The sequence below is a fragment of the Dendrobates tinctorius genome, unplaced genomic scaffold (genome assembly GCF_039654945.1).
Source record: "Dendrobates tinctorius isolate UK_male_01 unplaced genomic scaffold, ASM3965494v1 ptg000051l, whole genome shotgun sequence".
In the NCBI taxonomy this organism is placed as follows: domain Eukaryota; kingdom Metazoa; phylum Chordata; class Amphibia; order Anura; family Dendrobatidae; genus Dendrobates; species Dendrobates tinctorius.
In genome coordinates this window covers 20,157,358-20,177,001 of record NW_027361719.1, presented here as the reverse complement: position 1 = coordinate 20,177,001, position 19,644 = coordinate 20,157,358, and the positions used below count along the sequence as shown (strand labels likewise).

At 41.3% G+C, this 19,644-nt stretch overlaps 1 protein-coding gene and 1 long non-coding RNA gene across 4 annotated transcripts in view; one reads left to right on the top strand and one right to left on the bottom strand.

The window, feature by feature from the left end:
- Positions 1 to 19,644, top strand: part of NXPH4 (neurexophilin 4) — a 405,809-nt gene that overhangs the window by 358,719 nt on the left and 27,446 nt on the right. The window lies entirely within an intron of this gene.
- Positions 8,866 to 19,644, bottom strand: part of LOC141091322 (uncharacterized) — a 182,130-nt gene continuing 171,351 nt past the window's right edge. Inside the window, exon 3 of the long non-coding RNA XR_012232492.1 lies at positions 8,866 to 9,457. This is a non-coding gene — a long non-coding RNA (uncharacterized lncRNA). The remainder of the gene's footprint in view (positions 9,458 to 19,644) is intronic.

The following is a 19,644-nucleotide window of genomic DNA, read 5'->3' as shown; positions in this document are numbered from 1 at the left end:
AAAGCGCGAAAAAAAGCTACGTGTTCCTTGCACAAGTCCTTATATCTACTGCACATATTACGGTTCTTGCAAACCCCAAAATTTGCCATTCAGAGCCTTTTCCAAATGCTTGTTCGTAAGGAAATCATATGTGCCGCGCATAGAAAAATCATCATAAATTACCCAGAATGTATGCATAACACACACGGAACAAGCCGCCTTTATCTCCTTGTATCAAGCAGGGCCTTGAGCTGTCTGTAAACTACATTTTGAAGCACTATTTTCTCGTTGCCTGCTCAGAATACATGCTGCTAGTCCCACTACCCAGCATGTAGCGGTCAGTGAATGTACAAACTATATAGACGGACAGCTGGTCCTTGGACCTCCTGCTAGCAATCACTGCCTGTAGAAACAGCAGAAGGGAGAAAATATCTGGCAGGCTTTACTAGTATACATCTAGAGATGCCTACAGAGTACTGAAAACCTGAGGGCAGATGGCTTGACATAGGCCAGGACAAATATGACAGGTAATAGAGAATGAAATAGATGTTCAGCACGTGAGATTTTGGCTGGATCCAGTCCATTTGAGACTCTCAATTATCAATGAATAAGCATTTTGCGTTCCCTGTAATGATCTACTTGGTTCACCGCTGGGAAAATCAATTATAGGATTTAAAACCAAATTCTCTTCGATTAATTTCCGTCAGGTTAACAATAGAGACTTTACAAAATGTGTATATAAATCATCTTAAGGTGTCCTCCCTGCATTAAGTGATAACTCTGCGCTTGATGTAGTATCTGAAAAGCATTAAAAGCTTTGCAAATAGTGTAACTTTAGTAAAATGCAGAAAGGTCAATGCGGCTAATGTCTGGCAAAAATCTAAATAAAGACAAATGTCAGAACCAAAGCAGTGAAATACAGTGGGGAAAAAAGTATTTATTCAGCCACCAATTGTGCAAGTTCTCCCACTTAAAAAGATGAGAGGTCTGTAATTGACATCATAGTTAGACTACAACTATGAGAGTCAAAATGAGAAAACAAATCCAGAGATTTGCCTTGTTTGATTTGGCAAGATTTATTTTGCAAATTAAGGTGGAAAGTAAGTATTTGGTCACCTAAAAACATGCAAGATTTCTGGCTCTCACAGACCTGTAACTTCGTCTTTAAGAGGCTCCTCTGTCCTCCACTCATTACCTGTTGTAATGGCACCTGTTTGATCTTGTTATCAGTATCAAAGACACCTGTCCACAACCTCAAACGTCACACTCCAAACTACACTATGGTGAAGACCAAAGAGCTGTCGAAGGACACCAGAAACAAAATTGTAGCCCTGCACCAGGCAGGGAAGACTGAATCTGCAATGGGCAAGCAGTTTGGTGTGATGAAATCAACTGCGGGAGCAATAATAAGAAAATGGAAGATATACTAGACCACTGATAATCTCACTCGATCTGGGGCTCCACGCAAGATCTCACCCCGTGAGGTCAAAATGATCACAAGAACTGTGAGCAAAAATCCCAGAACCACACAGGGGGACCTAGTGAATGACCTGCATAGAGCTGGGACCACCATAACAAAGGTTACCATCAATAACACACTACGCAGCCAGGGACTCAGAGCCTGCAGTGCCAGAAGTGTCCCCCTGGTTAAGCCAGTACATGTCCGGGCCTGTCTGAAGTTTGCTACAGAGCATTTGGATTATCCAGAAGAGTATTGGGAGAATGTCATGTGGTCTGATCAAAGCCAGTTTTAGACAAAGTGGGGCCCTGGGCAAAAGTTTAAAGTGTGGCCCCAAATGAGCACACATTGCACCATCACACAGAAACATTTCTGTTGTATTTATAAGCTCTAAGTTCACAAAATTAATTTTATTAGGAATGTTTTTGTAAAAGGCATTACAGAAATAAAAGAGTACTGCCCAAAGGAGACAGTACCAGAAAAAGATAGGATACTGCAACAAACAACTGATTAAAAGAATTAAAGAGCTGTATAATGGTATACGGTATGATGAAGAAAAGTAAAAATATCGGTAAAGAAAAATAAAATGAGACTAAGAACATAACTGAAAATTAGATGAGAGCTAAGAGGGTGGCTGTAAAGTAAACCCAGGGAAATAAAAAGAAGACATTTATAGGTTAAAGGGAATAAAACAAAACACAAAGGAAATATACAAAAGAAGTGAATAAAGGAAATACAAAGGACTGAAAACACTAGAGATGTAAAGTTGGTTTAAGAAATATTTGAAAACACAAGTGGTTATAATAGTGCCATAAGAATGCGATATGGATAAAGGTAAGCAAGAAAACTTATGGAGAAACAAACCAGGGATGGCAATAGAAAGGGCACGAGATGCAAAACAGACAAAGGACAAAATATTAGAAAGGAAAGGGAGAAATAGAGATGCGTGGCGAACACATTACGTGTGATTTATTGGCGGAATCTGTGAGTAGAAGTATCTAGCGAGTTGCTCATATATCAAACCAGACAGCATTACCACTGTTTAACAAACAGGCCCTGCGTCCCATGACATTGTCAGAAGACTCAGAACATATTTGTCTGAGGCTGAAGCTCGGGATCAGTAGCCTCAACAAGGATTTCAAATATTGAATAGAAAATTCAGCTCAGCTACGACCCTTTCTGCCTCGGTATTATGGTTTCTCCGTCTTTAAAGAGGAAGAAGTAAAACATATTGATAGTAATGCCATTTATATTTCCCAATAATCCAGACAGATCACAATGGTCTTTTCTTGTGCTAAACCTTAAATTATACTATTTCAGCAGCAGCTTTTCTACGTTTTCCAGTGTTTCGATTCTATTATGTCATATCCACAAACAGCAGATTAGTTGCGGAAACAGGTTTTTCACAAAGAACGTAATTTATCTGCTATGCTTGAAAACACCCTAAATTGTAATACCAAACTGTAAAGAAAAAGAATCATATAAGAAAATAACCTAGAGATGATGCATAATAAGGATAAATAAAATTTTTTATAGCTTCTTAATCATCTAGACAGATCAGTGTGAATGGGGTCAACTCAGGAGAGACTATGCAGGCTCCAAAACTAAAGGCTAAAAGGTCTATTAAAGGTAGATCTTGTAGCTTTTGGGTAAAGCATTAAATGATATCTAGATTTACTAGACTTCCTATGTGTCCGATGAGATTTTTTCAAGAATCATAAACAGCTGCAAATAGTGTAATACCATCACCATATGCTTATTTTATAAAGAGCAACTAAAATACAAAAATATCCCCATGAGCAAAAAGATAACATCAATAGATCAGAGCTGGGCCGGTAATCTGGTGGAGCAAAGATCCATCAACTCGCTGCTCCACCTACTCCATCAAACGTGATGCAGGGAATAGCATTTCAACCCACAATCTGTGTTGTTGAGCAGAAGACTGCAATGAGGAAGAGTGCATCGTTACTGCTTGGCATGGGAGCAGGGTGAGCATTAGTTTATTTTTATTGTTTGCCATGCCCAGGTGGCTCTATTACTATATGAAGGCACAGAAAGGGCATACGTACTGTGTAGGGACACAAAACAGGCACTATTGCTGCCTACAGCACTGGTTAGGCCGGTTTCACATTTGCAGCGTTTGATGTGCATACATCCGCATGCGTCCTGCGTACCTATCTTTAACATGGGGTACACAGGGAAATGCGTTTGTATGCGTTTGCGTACAGTTGCATTGTTTCGCAGTATGCGGCAGGGCGTGGAGAACACATCATGTTGCAGTTTTTGCAGCGTCAAATATCCGCAGTCATCCGCGGATGATGTAAATTAATTACATCTTTACTACCAAAATTTTGTTTCAACCCCAGATTTTACATTTTCACAAGGGAAAATGGGTAAAAATGGCACCAAAATTTTTCACACAATTTCTGCTGAATGTGGAAAAACCCCATATGTGGTTGTACAGTAACTGCTTAGCCACAGGGCAAGATTCGAGAGGGATGGAGCACTATTTGCCTCCTGGAGTGCTATTTGAATTCTGGAGCACAAATTTTCCTACAATAGTTTGCAGACTCCATATACAGAGCTCTTAAGTGCTAGAAGAGCAGAATATCCTACTCAAGTGACCCCATTTTGGAAATTATACCCCTTTTGGGAATTTATCTACAGGTGTAGTGATGCTTTGACTCCATGGGTGTTTTCCAGAAACAAGCAGCAGTTGATGTTGCTGAGTCAAAATTGCAAATCTGCTATTATAATGCCCGTACATTGTAGTGCCAAGTACGTTGTAGTACCCAGTACATTATGCCCAGCTTATGCTTCTGGAGACATGCTCCCATAAATTAGGCAGGCTTTCATTTTTTTCATTTTTACAGAAATGCCAAACATGTGGACGTTAAATGTGGTTTAGGTACAATGTGTGGCTGGAAATCTTTTGGGGAGTGAGGAGCCATAGCGATTTTCCAGGGTGTTTGTACTGCCAGTAACGAGGAAGCCCCCTATATTTCCATTAAAAGATGACGGACCTGAGTGGGACTTGCTTTTTTTGTGGATTGCATTGAAGCTTTTATTAGGAATATTTTACATAGCACAGACATGGAAATTTCCATCTAAACCTCCCAATAACATGATTCAAATGAAACCTTGAGGGATCTAATCGCTATAATAAGGCAGCAGAGTTACTCTGGATTCCATCTTGGCCTCTGTTCAGCGGTGTCCTTTTCAGAGGTGCACAAAACTGTGTGGCTGATGGCACAGCTGAATCATAGGCCAGTCCTTAATGACTCCATCTGCCTTATTATAGGGAATCTTCCTCTAGGGGTTCCGTCTAAATCATGTATTTCAGAGAAATACACGAATTGTCTCTTCAGAGAGGAAGAAGACTAGAGCTCTAGTGCCACCTATTGGAAAAAGCAATAAGTGGCACTAGAGTTCTAGTCCTCTTCCTCTCTGAAGAAATAATTTGCATATTTCCAAGAGGAGCATTGCAGCTTTAAGTCTCCTCATCTCGGCATGCTTAGCATGTCAATTTCTGCAAGGAGAAACGATACTTCTTGGATATTGGCGAGAAATACACGGAAGCCCCAAAAATTGTGCGCCAGAGGCTTACTGTGATCTTTGGAAGGCAGAATGAACAAATCAACAGCAGGTTTAGAATTGTTTTTATTTTTTACGCAGTTCCTTGTACGGTGTAAGTGATTAGGTGACTTTATTCTTCTACAATTACAGCGATACCAGATTTATATTGGGTTTTTACGTTTGGCAGCTGCGACACACTAAAAAACACTTGCTATTTTTCACCATATTTTGAGAGCTATAATTTTTCCATACTTCTGCCGACAGTTGTACCATTTTTATTTACATGCATGTTTTTGATTGTGTTTTATTCCACTTTTTGTTTGATGAAAAAGTATAGTTTTTTGCCTTGTTTTTTTATTTAATTTTTCTACGGTGTTCACTGAAGAGGTTAACTAGTGCAACAGTTTTATAGGTCGTGGCGATACGAAATATGTATATTTTCTTGTTTTTTCATAAAAATACTTATTTATGGGTACAACATATTTTTATTTTTTAGTATCATTATTTTGGGATTTTCATTTTATCTTAATTATTTTTACTTTTTTTTTTACTTAGTCCCTTTATGGAACTGTCACTTTTTGCAGACTGATACAGTTATAAAGCATGCTATGCACAAACTTTGCAATGCTTTCTAAACTGTCAATTCTGCTCTCGCACAAGCTGGTTAGACCATGCCCTGCACAAGGTCTCACAAGCTTGCTTGCCCTGGATGTCATTATGATGATGTTGGGTCACCATGGCAAAGATCATCCCCATGCAATGATGTCGCAGTGGCGCCGATCGGAGAGAGGGAGACCCCCTCTCTCCCTGCCTTTTAAATGCTGCAATCGATATTAGGTGGTTAAACTGCCAGTAGCGGTGAAGGCAGTAAGAGCTGTGTGTCAGCTGTCAGATTCGCTGAACACCCGGCGCCGATAGCACATGCACAGCTCCTGTGCGCGCAAAATCAACAGGACATAGTCATACATTCAAGGTCGGGAAGTCCTTCCCAACAAAGATGTATGGCTACGTCTAAAGTTGGGAAGGGGTTAATATTAATCTTGGTACAGTTGCATTTGATAGCAATCAGTACGATGTCAGGCCAGTTTCACATGTCCATATAATTCTTGTACCAGAAAAAGCGATACCGGGGCTATCCGTGTCCGTGTGTCCATGTGGACATGTGGTGCCTCCGTGTGGCACACGTATGGCAGCCATGTGCCGCACGTGAGCCGCATCAGGACCACACGGATGGCGCCGGGAAGAAGCGGCTGCGATTCTTCTTTCCTGCTCTGCAGGCAGGAGAGCAGAATGAACGAAAAGCCAACGTCGGGTCCCCCTCATTTTATGAACCAACCAGACGAAACTTACAGCTGGGGGCTGCAGCCCTCAGCTGTCAGCTTCAGCAAGGTTGGTTCTAAAAAATAGAGGGGACCCCACACTGCTTTTTTAATTATTTATTTAAATAAATAATTAAAAAAAACAGTGGACTTGGGGACTATGTTTGTCCCGATTCAATGCATTTCTTAAGTGTTTTTAATTGTGTGCAAATTGCCTCTTCAGAAAGAAAGAGGACTTTTACTCTACAGCGCCACCTATTGGTAGTAGCGATCCTACAAGTCACAACCAACCCTTTAACGAGTCTTGTAGTATAACTTAGGATACAAGCCAAATCAGAATCTCAATTTGCAGACACGGTGTTTCGAGCTGTTGGCTCTCGTCAGTGCAAAGTATGAGATCTGATTTGGCAAGGTGAGAGGCTCTGGACTAGGGTCTAAGAAGTAAGGTTTCTCCTTGCGGAGAGTGACATGCCAGCTGTGGCTTGTCAAGGTAAGGAGACTTATTCGCCGTGCAATGCTCCTCTGGGAAAATAATATGCAAATTGCCTCTTCAGAAAGAAAGAGGACTTTTACTCTACAGCGCCACCTATTGGTAGTAGCGATCCTACAAGTCACAACCAACCCTTTAACGAGTCTTGTAGTATGACTTAGGATACAAGCCAAATCAGAATCTCAATTTGCAGACACGGTGTTTCGAGCTGTTGGCTCTCGTCAGTGCAAAGTATGAGATCTGATTTGGCAAGGTGAGAGGCTCTGGACTAGGGTCTAAGAAGTAAGGTTTCTCCTTGCGGAGAGTGACATGCCAGCTGTGGCTTGTCAAGGTAAGGAGACTTATTCGCCGTGCAATGCTCCTCTGGGAAAATAAAATGCAAATTGCCTCTTTAGAAAGAAAGAGGACTTTTACTCTACAGCGCCACCTATTGGTAGTAGCGATCCTACAAGTCACAACCAACCCTTTAACGAGTCTTGTAGTATGACTTAGGATACAAGCCAAATCAGAATCTCAATTTGCAGACACGGTGTTTCGAGCTGTTGACTCTCGTCAGTGCAAAGTATGAGATCTGATTTGGCAAGGTGAGAGGCTCTGGACTAGGGTCTAAGAAGATTTCTCCTTGCGGAGAGTGACATGCCAGCTGTGGCTTGTCAAGGTAAGGAGACTTATTCGCCGTGCAATGCTCCTCTGGGAAAATAATATGCAAATTGCCTCTTCAGAAAGAAAGAGGACTTTTACTCTACAGCGCCACCTATTGGTAGTAGCGATCCTACAAGTCACAACCAACCCTTTAACGAGTCTTGTAGTATGACTTAGGATACAAGCCAAATCAGAATCTCAATTTGCAGACACGGTGTTTCGGGCTGTTGGCTCTCGTCAGTGCAAAGTATGAGATCTGATTTGGCAAGGTGAGAGGCTCTGGACTAGGGTCTAAGAAGTAAGGTTTCTCCTTGCGGAGAGTGACATGCCAGCTGTGGCTTGTCAAGGTAAGGAGACTTATTCGCCGTGCAATGCTCCTCTGGGAAAATAATATGCAAATTGCCTCTTCAGAAAGAAAGAGGACTTTTACTCTACAGCGCCACCTATTGGTAGTAGCGATCCTACAAGTCACAACCAACCCTTTAACGAGTCTTGTAGTATGACTTAGGATACAAGCCAAATCAGAATCTCAATTTGCAGACACGGTGTTTCGAGCTGTTGGCTCTCGTCAGTGCAAAGTATGAGATCTGATTTGGCAAGGTGAGAGGCTCTGGACTAGGGTCTAAGAAGTAAGGTTTCTCCTTGCGGAGAGTGACATGCCAGCTGTGGCTTGTCAAGGTAAGGAGACTTATTCGCCGTGCAATGCTCCTCTGGGAAAATAATATGCAAATTGCCTCTTCAGAAAGAAAGAGGACTTTTACTCTACAGCGCCACCTATTGGTAGTAGCGATCCTACAAGTCACAACCAACCCTTTAACGAGTCTTGTAGTATGACTTAGGATACAAGCCAAATCAGAATCTCAATTTGCAGACACGGTGTTTCGAGCGGTTGGCTCTCGTCAGTGCAAAGTATGAGATCTGATTTGGCAAGGTGAGAGGCTCTGGACTAGGGTCTAAGAAGTAAGGTTTCTCCTTGCGGAGAGTGACATGCCAGCTGTGGCTTTAATTGTGTGCTGTTTTTTGGTTTTGTATACAATTAAATTAATTTTTGATATATTTCCTGGTATTTGGTGTGGTGATCCTAAATATATGCATGCTCTTTTCTCTTATTGTTCTGACATAGGCCACATGCATTTAGTGATCCCATGTATATTATTCTCTCCACTAATATAATGATGGTGCCCACTTGATATATTCTTCAACCAGATGAAACTTACAGCTCAGCTGTCAGCTTCAGCAAGGTTGGTTCTCTAAAATAGAGGGGTCCCCACGCTACTTCTTTAATTATTTATTTAAATAAATAATTAAAAAAACAGCGTGGGGACCCCTCTATTCTTGAGAACCAACCTGGCTGAAGCTGACAGCTGAGGGTCGCAGCCCCCAGCTGTAAGTTTCTTCTGGTTGGTTCATAAAATGAGGGGGACCCCACGTCGGGTTTTCATTCATTCTTCTCTCCTGCCGGCAGAGCAGGAAAGAAGAATCACGGCTACGGTCAGCGCTTACTGTAGCCGCTTCTTCCCAGCACCGTCTGGGAGCACGGAGGACAATGTGAACAGTTCTCCATGTGCACGTGTGCAGCACGTGTTGTGGTCAGTGTGTCCGTGTTAAAACGGACATGTCAGTGTACTTTGCACACGGATACACAGTCCATGAAAATACGCTGACATGTGCACAGACCCATTCATTTGAATAAGTCTACGTGCATCAGTGTCTCCGGTACATGAGAAAACTGTCACTACACGTACCGGAGCCATTGACGTGTGAAAGATATTATTTACCCTTATATAGCTTTATCAATGGTAATTTTGTTCCCGCAGTAAATGGTGATATCCTTTAATGTTAGGCAGGGGCATATTTATAATAGAGACCCCAGTCTGGTGAAGTGGGTGTGCGGATGCAGCATATCCTGTGTACTCTCATTGCCGGTGCTGAATTTCATTCCCACTCCGACACTAATTAGTATATTGTCAGTGGCTCTCTCAATCTTCAGTCCTAGAAAATACAAAAAAAAGTGTAATTAAAAAAACAAAAAAAAAATTACCTGTATTGCATTTTATATTTCACTATTTACTTATAGATAAAATTTAAAGTTTTTTTTTGCAAAAAAATAGCAATATCACGAAGCTACCGAAAATACCCACTGTAATAACAAGGATCATGAACAACAATTAGCAGAAAAAAAAAAGGTCAGGCAAAATGCTGAAAAACGCATTTTTTTTAATGCTGTGAATGAAGCCACAACCATCCACTCTCAATGAGCTTTCCACCCATCGACCTTAATTTTAATGATAATTTCAGTAAGAATAACCACTATGAGCATGTCCTATGTGGTAGATTTTATGTTATTGTAGCTTTCTAATACTTTGTTCAGGTAAATTTTTAAAAACAGAAAAAACCAAAAGTGATAGAGAATGAAGGCAACTATATGAAACAGGAAATGTACAATACATCAGTATAATTCTAAACCATTGTCATGTTGGTTGATTTATCATCATTTCTGGCTCTTTATTTATTTTAGCATAGATATTTTTCAAAAATAAGATTCATTTTACTACATCAGTGAGTGAAAAAGTGGAACCTTATATCTGTTGTACAGCCCCAAAGTCATTTTGTTCTAGCAAAGCCTCCATGTTAGGACCAGCAGTCATGAAATAAAGTGAAAGAGTGGGATAATCAGAGAAGCATCAATAATACATCACAAGGAGCAGATAAATTATCCATTATACCATCTCATATTATTCGCTATGAAAACAGTTGGGGCGTCAGTGATGTATTCAATTAAACTGATTTCATTCCATAAACAGTTTTCTATGTATAGAGGATGAACTTGTACTTTCTCTAAGTCTACAGAACTAATTATACCAGTACAAGAATGGAAACTTGTAAAAGTCATTATTGTAAAAAAAAAAAAAAAAAAGCAGTACAACCAGAAAAGCTAAAAGTCCTGCACTCACATAGTTTTAGCTTTTATCTGAATAAAGGCTAAGTGCTAATTATCAAATATGAGCTTATTTTCTAAAGCATCATTGGTGCTGGAGCTTTCAGGGAGAATACACTGGACACATATTTTATGAGCCTGGTGGTTTCATGAGGTGATTGTTCCCAGCCGGATAGAACAGCTCTGCGATCATACAAAAGACAAATTGTTAACATATAGGCCCTGATTCATCAATCAGCTTTTGCCATTGTAAATGTAGTGACTGTTGGCATTTTACACCAGTCTCGGCCAGCTCTGCCCACTTTCCTCATTATTCAGAGATGCTCTGTAGAGCCCCAGTGTATTGGAAAAATGGGGGTCCCAGTAGTTGGACCCAGCAGTTGCACTATGTACAGGGGATAACTTACATGCTTGGTACATGCCCTCTGGTGGATCCCATCATTTGGTATTCACATATGGAAAAGTGAGCAGAGATTAGTAGGGTGGTGGCGTGACCAAACATGCTCGGAAAACTTATCAAAATTTATGCCAAAAGTCATTCAAATTTTTGTGCCTGCTTCTTAATGAATGTGTATTATCTTACTCCAATTCATTGCTTATCTAGACTGGCTTACAAAATGTCAGTTTTAATTAATCTAGGGCACAGATTCCAGGGATCTGCATCATCACCACCATGAATGAAGCCAAGCTTAATGGGTTTGTAACAAATATAGGAATTATCCTGTATACACAAAACAGGAGATTACTCCCTTATCTGTCAGGGTTTACCCACTGAGACCCCCACCAATCATGAGGATATGACTCTGAACAGGGAAGAGGTTTACTATGCGCAACGCCACTATATTTATTGTCTGAAGGATTGCCACAAATTGCCAGGCATAGTACTCAGCAGTCTCTGGTAGTTCCATTGAAAGTGAATGAAGTGGAGGTACAAGTACCTGATCTCCTTTCTATTCAGATGAGTCCTGTGTTCTATGGAATCGGTAGGAGTCCGAATGGTTGGAGCCTGTGGTTTCGCTATGAACAGGAATATGGTCAATAAGGGCTCATACTCACTTGCGAGAGACTCGCATGATTCTCGTGTGAGTCTCTCACATGAAAACCTGGCACTGCCGCCAGCACTCAGACCAGAGCATGTATTTCTATGCAGCCGCACTCTCCGATCCAAGTGACGGCGGCAGTGCCAAGTTCTCATGCGGGAGACTCGCAAGAGAGTTATGCGAGTCTCTCGCGAGTATGAGCCCTAACTTGATACATACCCTTTAAAGAGATCCTATCAGTTGGCATTTACATGTGGAAGCAGTGGTATGACTGTATAGGCACTCCCCCCCAATAAAGATGATACTCAGATCTGCCGGTCATAAGAAATCTATCATAGAAGTCGTATGCAAATTAAGTTGTGAGTGCACTGGAACATGTCAATACTCTAGGGCTGCTTCTTCCAAGTGCACTGGCCTGCCCCCAGCATTTCTAGACTATGGTCTGCAGATGGCTTGTATGCAACATTACTCATGACAGCTATACAAAGGCTCAGAGGAAGTGCGGTTTACACAAGAAACATCTGTCAGACATTTTTTGTCTCCAAATTCTAAAGTGGCTGACAGATGTTTCGCATGTAAACCACGCTTCCTCTGAGCCCTATTTTTCTTCTTGCACCATATTCACAATTGGACTGTTTCCTATTAAGCACTATCAGATCGTTCTTGTTGCAAGTCTTCTGTTTGAAGATTACCATTGGATACTGCAGAGTGTGAATGAGAGCAGTGACAGATCCCTGCATTCTCTATTTCATACAAAAAAAGGTATCATTATCATTATGGGAAAAGAGCCCATACGCTCAAAGCACTGCTACCATATGTAAAAACATGCTGACAAGTTGTCTTTAGGCCCTGCAGGCTTATGGATTACTGTGAATTTTAAAGCAGTCTCTCAATAATATGAAAAATGCTCACCGGTGGTAAATTTTGAATTATTGTGAAGAACCTTAAATTGATTTTCCGACTGGACGATTCATTTAAAGCACCACTCCAGAAAGTTTTTTTTTTATTTCACCGCTGGAGTGTTGAAAATTCAAGTCCCCTGTCACCTGCCTGATACTCACCTTCCGTTGGATTTCATCTATTTTTGCTGCCTCTCCCTTCTGTCTCCTGCAGTTTGTGACCTGCCAGCTGCTCCAGTGTTTCATAGAGCAAGCTGCAGGTCACTAATTAATGTAAGTCTATGAGATCCTCATTCTGACTCTTATAGACTTTCATTGAGAGCTTTTGACGTAGCTTTTAACTTCCAGCTACGCAGAAACTACGCTCTCAAGATGGCACCGTGGTTCCCGACCGGCGCCGAAAAACAGTGAAGACGCCGCAGGGTGAGTATATGACCTGGAACTGAGGATTTATGCTTAAAAACACCACTTCAGCAGAGAAAAAAAGAACCTGCTGGAGTGGTGCTTTAAGAAAGGCTACTATCCCTTGAAAATGAAGCCCTCTAATAAACACCTGGTAGTGCCAAGCGGCCACACAATTCCTGCAGCTGTTGCAGTAGGGGAACAGCAGTATAACAAGACAATCATTTAAATGAATGAAATATATGATTACACTGAATCCATAGAAGGCAGCTTTTTTCTAAGGACTAATAAATGGGAGAAATGGGCAAAGCAATTATATGAACAACATAATTAAAAGTTAGATAGCATTATTTTTACAGTTCCCTAGGGAGACACTAACCCTGAAGACAGGTACAACCAAAAACCTATGGCATCATTTACAGATACTTCTACATGACCTAATGTATTATTTTTCGTTATTACCGCAAGTTATTTCACTTCTACTTTTTTTATAATCCATGAAATGTCCTATACCACAGCACACAACATTTCTGTTCCCAGCAGCTAGGAATTAATTTGATTTCCTCCTAATACCAATAGTGTAAAAAAACACAGTAGCTCTTGCCGTTCTCATATTTTTCTGGGTCTGCCATATAGAGTTCTAAAAAAAAAAAAAAAGCCTAAAACCAATATATAAGAAATCGAACTCTTATTCGGTACCATTCAGTATGGCATGGATCAGTTTCCTGATTCCTGAACAGGATCTTTAGAACCAATACAGCCACTTATGTCCCATTTAAATCCATGTTCTATCCATTTTTTTTTTTTTCTTCAGGGATAGAATATATACCCATTATAGTGGTTGGGCATATCCACAAATATAAATGTAGATGACATGTCCGATTTTGGCCAGATCTGTGGCTCAAAATCACTTTTTCAAGTCCATGGATTCATGAAAATTTTGTAGCAACAGATTGGAGGATATTTCAACCAATGCGTATACAAATTTTTACATTCACAGCAATTTCTGATGCCAACTGAGCACAGATTTGTTGCAAATTTTTCCCACAGAGTTCAACTGAGAAGTCAAAATCTGCAACAAAACCCTATTTTGTTTTAAATAAAAATATTTCAGAATTTTGCCACTTCCATGGGTAATCCACAGCAAAATCAACCTTTTTTTTTTAGAAAAAATCTTCTAATAAGTTCAAAGTAAGAAAAGACTACTCTTCCTTCCTTGGCACTTCACAGGGTCCCACCTGTTATGATGTCTCATCCTACGTGGCCAATAATACAAAGACCACCAGTCAGGGCATCCTCTAAAGCACATACACTCACTGGCCACTTTATTAGGTACACCTGTCCAACTGTGTGTTAAGACTTAATTTCTAATCAGCCAATCACATGGCGGCAACTCAGTGCATTTAGGCATGTAGACATGGTCAAGACAATCTCCTGCAGTTCAAACCGAGCATCATTATGGGGAAGAAAGGTGATTTAAGTGCCTTTGAACGTGGCATGATTGTTGGTGCCAGAAGGGCTGGTCTGAGAATTTCAGAAACTGCTGATCTACTGGGATTTTCACGCACAACCATCTCTAGGGTTTACAGAGAATGGTCCGAAAAAGAAAAAAAATCCAGTGAGCGGCAGTTCTGTGGCCGGAAATGCCATGTTGATGCCAGAGGTCAGAGGAGAATGGGCAGACTGGTTCGAGCTGATAGAAAGGCAACAGTGACTCAAATTGCCACCCGTTACAACCAAGGTAGGCAGAAGAGCATCTCTGAACGCACAGTGCGTCGAACTTTGAGGCAGATGGGCTACAGCAGCAGAAGACCACACTGGGTTCCACTCCTCTCAGCTAAGAACAGGAAACTGAGGCTACAATTTGCACAAGCTCATCGAAATTGGACAGTAGAAGATTGGAAAAACGTTGCCTGGTCTGATGAGTCTCGATTTCTGCTGCGACATTCGGATGGTAGGGTCAGAATTTGGCGTAAACAACATGAAAGCATGGATCCATCCTGCCTTGTATCAACGGTTCAGGCTGGTGGTGGTGGTGTCATGGTGTGGGGAATTTTTTCTGGGCACTCTTTGGGCCCCTTGGTACCAATTGAGCATCGTTGCAACGCCACAGCCTACCTGAGTATTGTTGATGACCATGTCCATCCCTTTATGACCACAATGTACCCAACATCTGATGGCTACTTTCAGCAGGATAATGCGCCATGTCATAAAGCTCGAATCATCTCAGATTGGTTTCTTGAACATGACAATGAGTTTACTGTACTCAAATGGCCTCCTCAGTCACCAGATCTCAATCCAATAGAGCATCTTTGGGATGTGGTGGAACGGGAGATTCGCATCAGGGATGTGCAGCCGACAAATCTGCGCCAACTGTGTGATGCCATCATGTCAATATGGTCCAAAATCTCTGAGGAATGCTTCCAGCACCTTGTTGAATCTCTGCCACGAAGAATTGAGGCAGTTCTGAAGGCAAAAGGGGGTCCAACCCCTTACTAGCATGGTGTACCTAATAAAGTGGCCAGTGAGTGTATGTCAAACTCTGGCCTGCTGGCCAGATTCTAAAATAAAAACCGTCCTATGATTGGTGGTTGATATGGTGATAAAAGTTTTGTTTTTACAGCTTTGACAACTGAGGCCCAATGTACCGTATTTTTCGGATTATAAGACGCTCAGGATTATAAGATGCACCCCAAATTTTGAGGAGAAAAATAGGATTTTTTTAAATAAAATGGTGGTGCTTCTTAAAATTCATGTGTCTTATTGCTTACCAAGGGTGGTGGCTGCAATGAAGCGGGGTCCCTGGGTCGCTGCCGGGGGAAGCAGGAGTGGGGTGATGCTGCAGGCTGGGATGAGGGGGTGTTCCGATGTGCGGCGCGCCGCTGTGGGTGTCTGGTGCTGCTGCGGTGTCCGGTGCTGCTGTGGGTGTCTCAGGTGCTGTAGGTGCCCAGCGGTGCTACAGGGGTGTCTGGCGGTGCTGCCTGATGCTACTGTGGGTGTCTCCGGTGCTGTGGGTGCCCCGCAGTGCTACGAGGGTGTCCGGCGCTGCTGCCCGGTGCTGCTGCAGTGTTTCCAGTGCTGCCAGGGCTCTGCAGACATTTTATGAAAGGCCAAAGCCCTGGCAGTTCCATGGTTTCCAGTGCGGTGGACTCTGGGGAAAATGGCCACTGGGGACTGCACATGTGCAGATGAAGATCTCAGCACCAAGATTTCGAGAGATGAAATCGCATCTCTCGAGATCTTGGTGTAGAGACCTCCATCCAGACCCCCCCCGTATCACCACCGGGCACCCGCAGCAACACCTAATACCCCCTCATCCCAGCCTGCGGCCTGCAGCAACGGTACGGGTAAGTATATACACATTATAAGATGCACCCCCATTTTAATTTGCTGAATTTTGGTGTTTTTTTGCTTTCTCTTTTTTTGGCTTACAAGCATTTTCATTTAAATGCAGCATGCTCTGAAAATTATATATTTTTTTCATTTATTTCTATTTTTTCCCACAAAATACTTTTTTTTATAGAACTTGCAAAACTTAAGAAAACGCACATGATCAAACTGACAATAAAAAAAGAGAAAACAAAAATAAAAATGCCATGAAAAACATAAAACAAAATCTTGTCATTCTACAATGCATTTGTCATGGATTTCAAAACACCATAGACAGAAAAAAAAAGGGGCGCTAGAAGTAGCCCCGTGTCCTTTATGTGTTCTTTTAAATTGCTGGGTCAGTTCCATTAGGCAGCTTGCAGATAATGTATTCAGATAGTTAGCATTCTATTTCACAGCATTTTGGTACAGAACGGGTAAAACAACAATCAATGCAAGGGACTACAGGAACACAGCGATCTCTCTTCTCTCGGACCCTTTCTTCTCGTCTCTCATCTGGCGCTCTTCAGCGCTGGAATACAATTAGGCTTTACCAGCAAGCCGGCGCTCATCTGTTACCCCTCCTTCTCTGCTAGCAAAAGATTGTGCGACCTTCCTCATACATTTTAATGCCTAGACCATGATCACATTTTTTTTTTAATATGAAAAATAGGCCTCTGGAATTGTTGAACAGGAGGTGTTGTGAAAGTTAAAATACAGGCAAGGCCAAGGCTTAATCAAGGGCACTGCTTGTAATGAAAATGTGATACGGGAGCTCGGTAATCGCTAGGTTTGTCAAAGTTTTCACATTATGCTGTATTGAGGGACTGACTTAGGAAAAATCTAACATTTCCATATCAAAAAAACCCTACTGTCCTAGGAAAATTGTGTGCTTATTTACTGGGTTTTAACAATTTAAATATTGTAAATATTAGAAATATTGTTGGCGTATATGCCCTGGGCCAAGGAGATGTAACTTTAGGAATATTGTTATTTCAGCTTTATTGGTACATTTACATGTATACATCTATATTATATTCATTTTTTCTACCGATGTATTCATCCATTCATGTCCTTACTTATTCAGATGCAACATGGCAGATGGGTAGTAGACTCGTTCTAGGGTTGAGATGAACAACAGGGCAGCAAAAATACACAAAATTAGTATTTAGTATTTAGCCGAGTGCATTGATTTTCTGGTAACAGAAAACCTAGTGGCAACTGTCTTATTCAGAATAGAACATCGGAGCAAATTTTTCAGCAGATGTTAATCCTGGAGAACCAAGAATTGTATAAGTAAGGGCTCATACCTATATGTGTAAAAAACAAAAAACATTCCGATATCAGGACCGAAAAAACAGCCGAGTGTCATGCGAGTGCTGTGCGATTTTTAAATGCAGCATCCGTATGACATGCGTATGCAATGCGATTTTAATATGAGCTTTTACATACAGCCGTTCTCTAAGTCATTTACACATCATTTTCAAAGGAAATATTCGTCAAAACGCACACACATATAGATAGATAGATAGATAGATAGATAGATAGATAGATAGATAGATAGATAGATAGATAGATTAAAAGCCGGCAATTCATGTGCGCATACTGTAAAATCACACTGACAGGTTGGAATAGAATAGATTGAATAGATATATACACATAGAAATATATATATTTATTTATTTTTTTTACATAGTAGATAGATAGAAGAAAAGCCGGTAATTCATTTGCCGTATTCTGTGAAATCACTGCAGAAGCTGATAGGATAGAAGAGATGGATTACATACAGTAAATACAAATAAAATAGCTAGATATATAGATGTCAGTGATAAATAAAATTAGTTCAGTGTGTGTGCAAATTACTGTACATGTATTTAATTAATAAAATATTTTTCTGAAAAAAATGACGCAGGCTCCGGCACAATTTTTGTAACTAGCAGAGGGAAAGCCGACAGCTGGGGGCAGATGTTTATAGCCTGGGAAGGGGCTAATACCCATAAAGCTTCCCAGGCTATTAATATCATCTCACAGCTATTAAAATGGGGAACCCCCCAAAAAAGACGTGGGGTCCCTCTATAATTAATAACCAGCAAAGGGTATGCAGACAGCTGCATGCTGATATTAATAGCCTAGGAAGGGGCCATGGATACTGGTTCCCTCCAGGCTAAAAACATCAGTTCCCAGCCTCCCCAGAAAAGGCGCATCTCTAAGATGCGCCAATTCTGGCACTTACCCCACTTGCCACCGCTACAGAGGCTAATAGTTGGGGGGTTGATGTCACCGTCAGGTGACATCAAGCCCTGAGGTTAGTAATGGAGGGGCGTCAATAAGATGCCTCATTACTAACCCCATAGTCACATTGTAAGAAAACACAGACACTCAGAAAAAAGTACTTTAATTGAAAGAAAGAGACCCCTTTAATATTCTTAATTAAACCATACTTACGACCTTCCCTATTCCCCCGATGCCATCGTCATCTGCAAAGAGGTTAGAAAAACAAACAACAGTATTCCTCACCTTCCCGAAGAGGACATGTCAGCATGTTTTGGCTACGAACACACGTTCCGTGGAAACACACTGACATGTCCACAGACCCATTCACTTGAATAGGTCTACGTGTGTCAGTGTCTCCAGTACATGTGAAAACTTTCACCATGTGTCCTAGAGACACAGACGTGTGAAAGAGCCCTTAGTCACGGTTGTGTGCCACATTCATTGATATATGCCACACCTAGTAAAGGGACCCAGTCAATACAAAGTGACTGTTCAAGCACAGCTCCTCGTAGAGGACAAATGACTAATTAAAACTGTACTTTAGTCAGATATGCTAATGAGGCACACAGGGATTGGTTGAGCAGTTTAGCGCACCTTCCCACCTATTTGTTTTGTATCTACCCCCCTCCTTCCTTAATTGACAGTTATGGCTTTACTGGAGCCGCAGGAGGGTGGAGATGGAAAACAAATAGGTGCACTGACCTGCTCAATCACTCTCAGGGTGCACTGGAAATTTAATTAACATACAGCTCTTGCAAAAATTAAGAGACCACTGGACAGTTCTCAGTTCAGCTTCTCTACATGTCTGACAGCCATTCCATTCCAGTGTCACTTGAATTATAACCATAGTGCACCTCATTCTACATAATGTGCTTCTGATTAGGTGACTACCTGAGCCAAATCTTATTTAACAAAGGAAAGTATAAAAAACCCTGCTGTGGTGTTCACAATCCTCTTGCAATAGGACAAGCTCGATGGCAAAACAAGTGCTAGTAATATCCCAAAAGTAATAGGAATGAAAAAATAACTTTTAACCATGCCAAAAGAGTTGAAAAGAAAAGTCTTCAGTGAGGAAAAGAAGGGCTCAATTCTGGCTTTACTAGCAGAGGGATAAAGTGAGCGTCATGTTGCCTTCATCCTTAACATTTCTAAGACTGCAGTCTCAGCAACCGCAGGATGACATCAAGTGACCTACAAAAGGAATGGCAAATGGCAGCTGGGGTGAAGTGCATGGCAAGAACAGTTCGTAACAGGCTC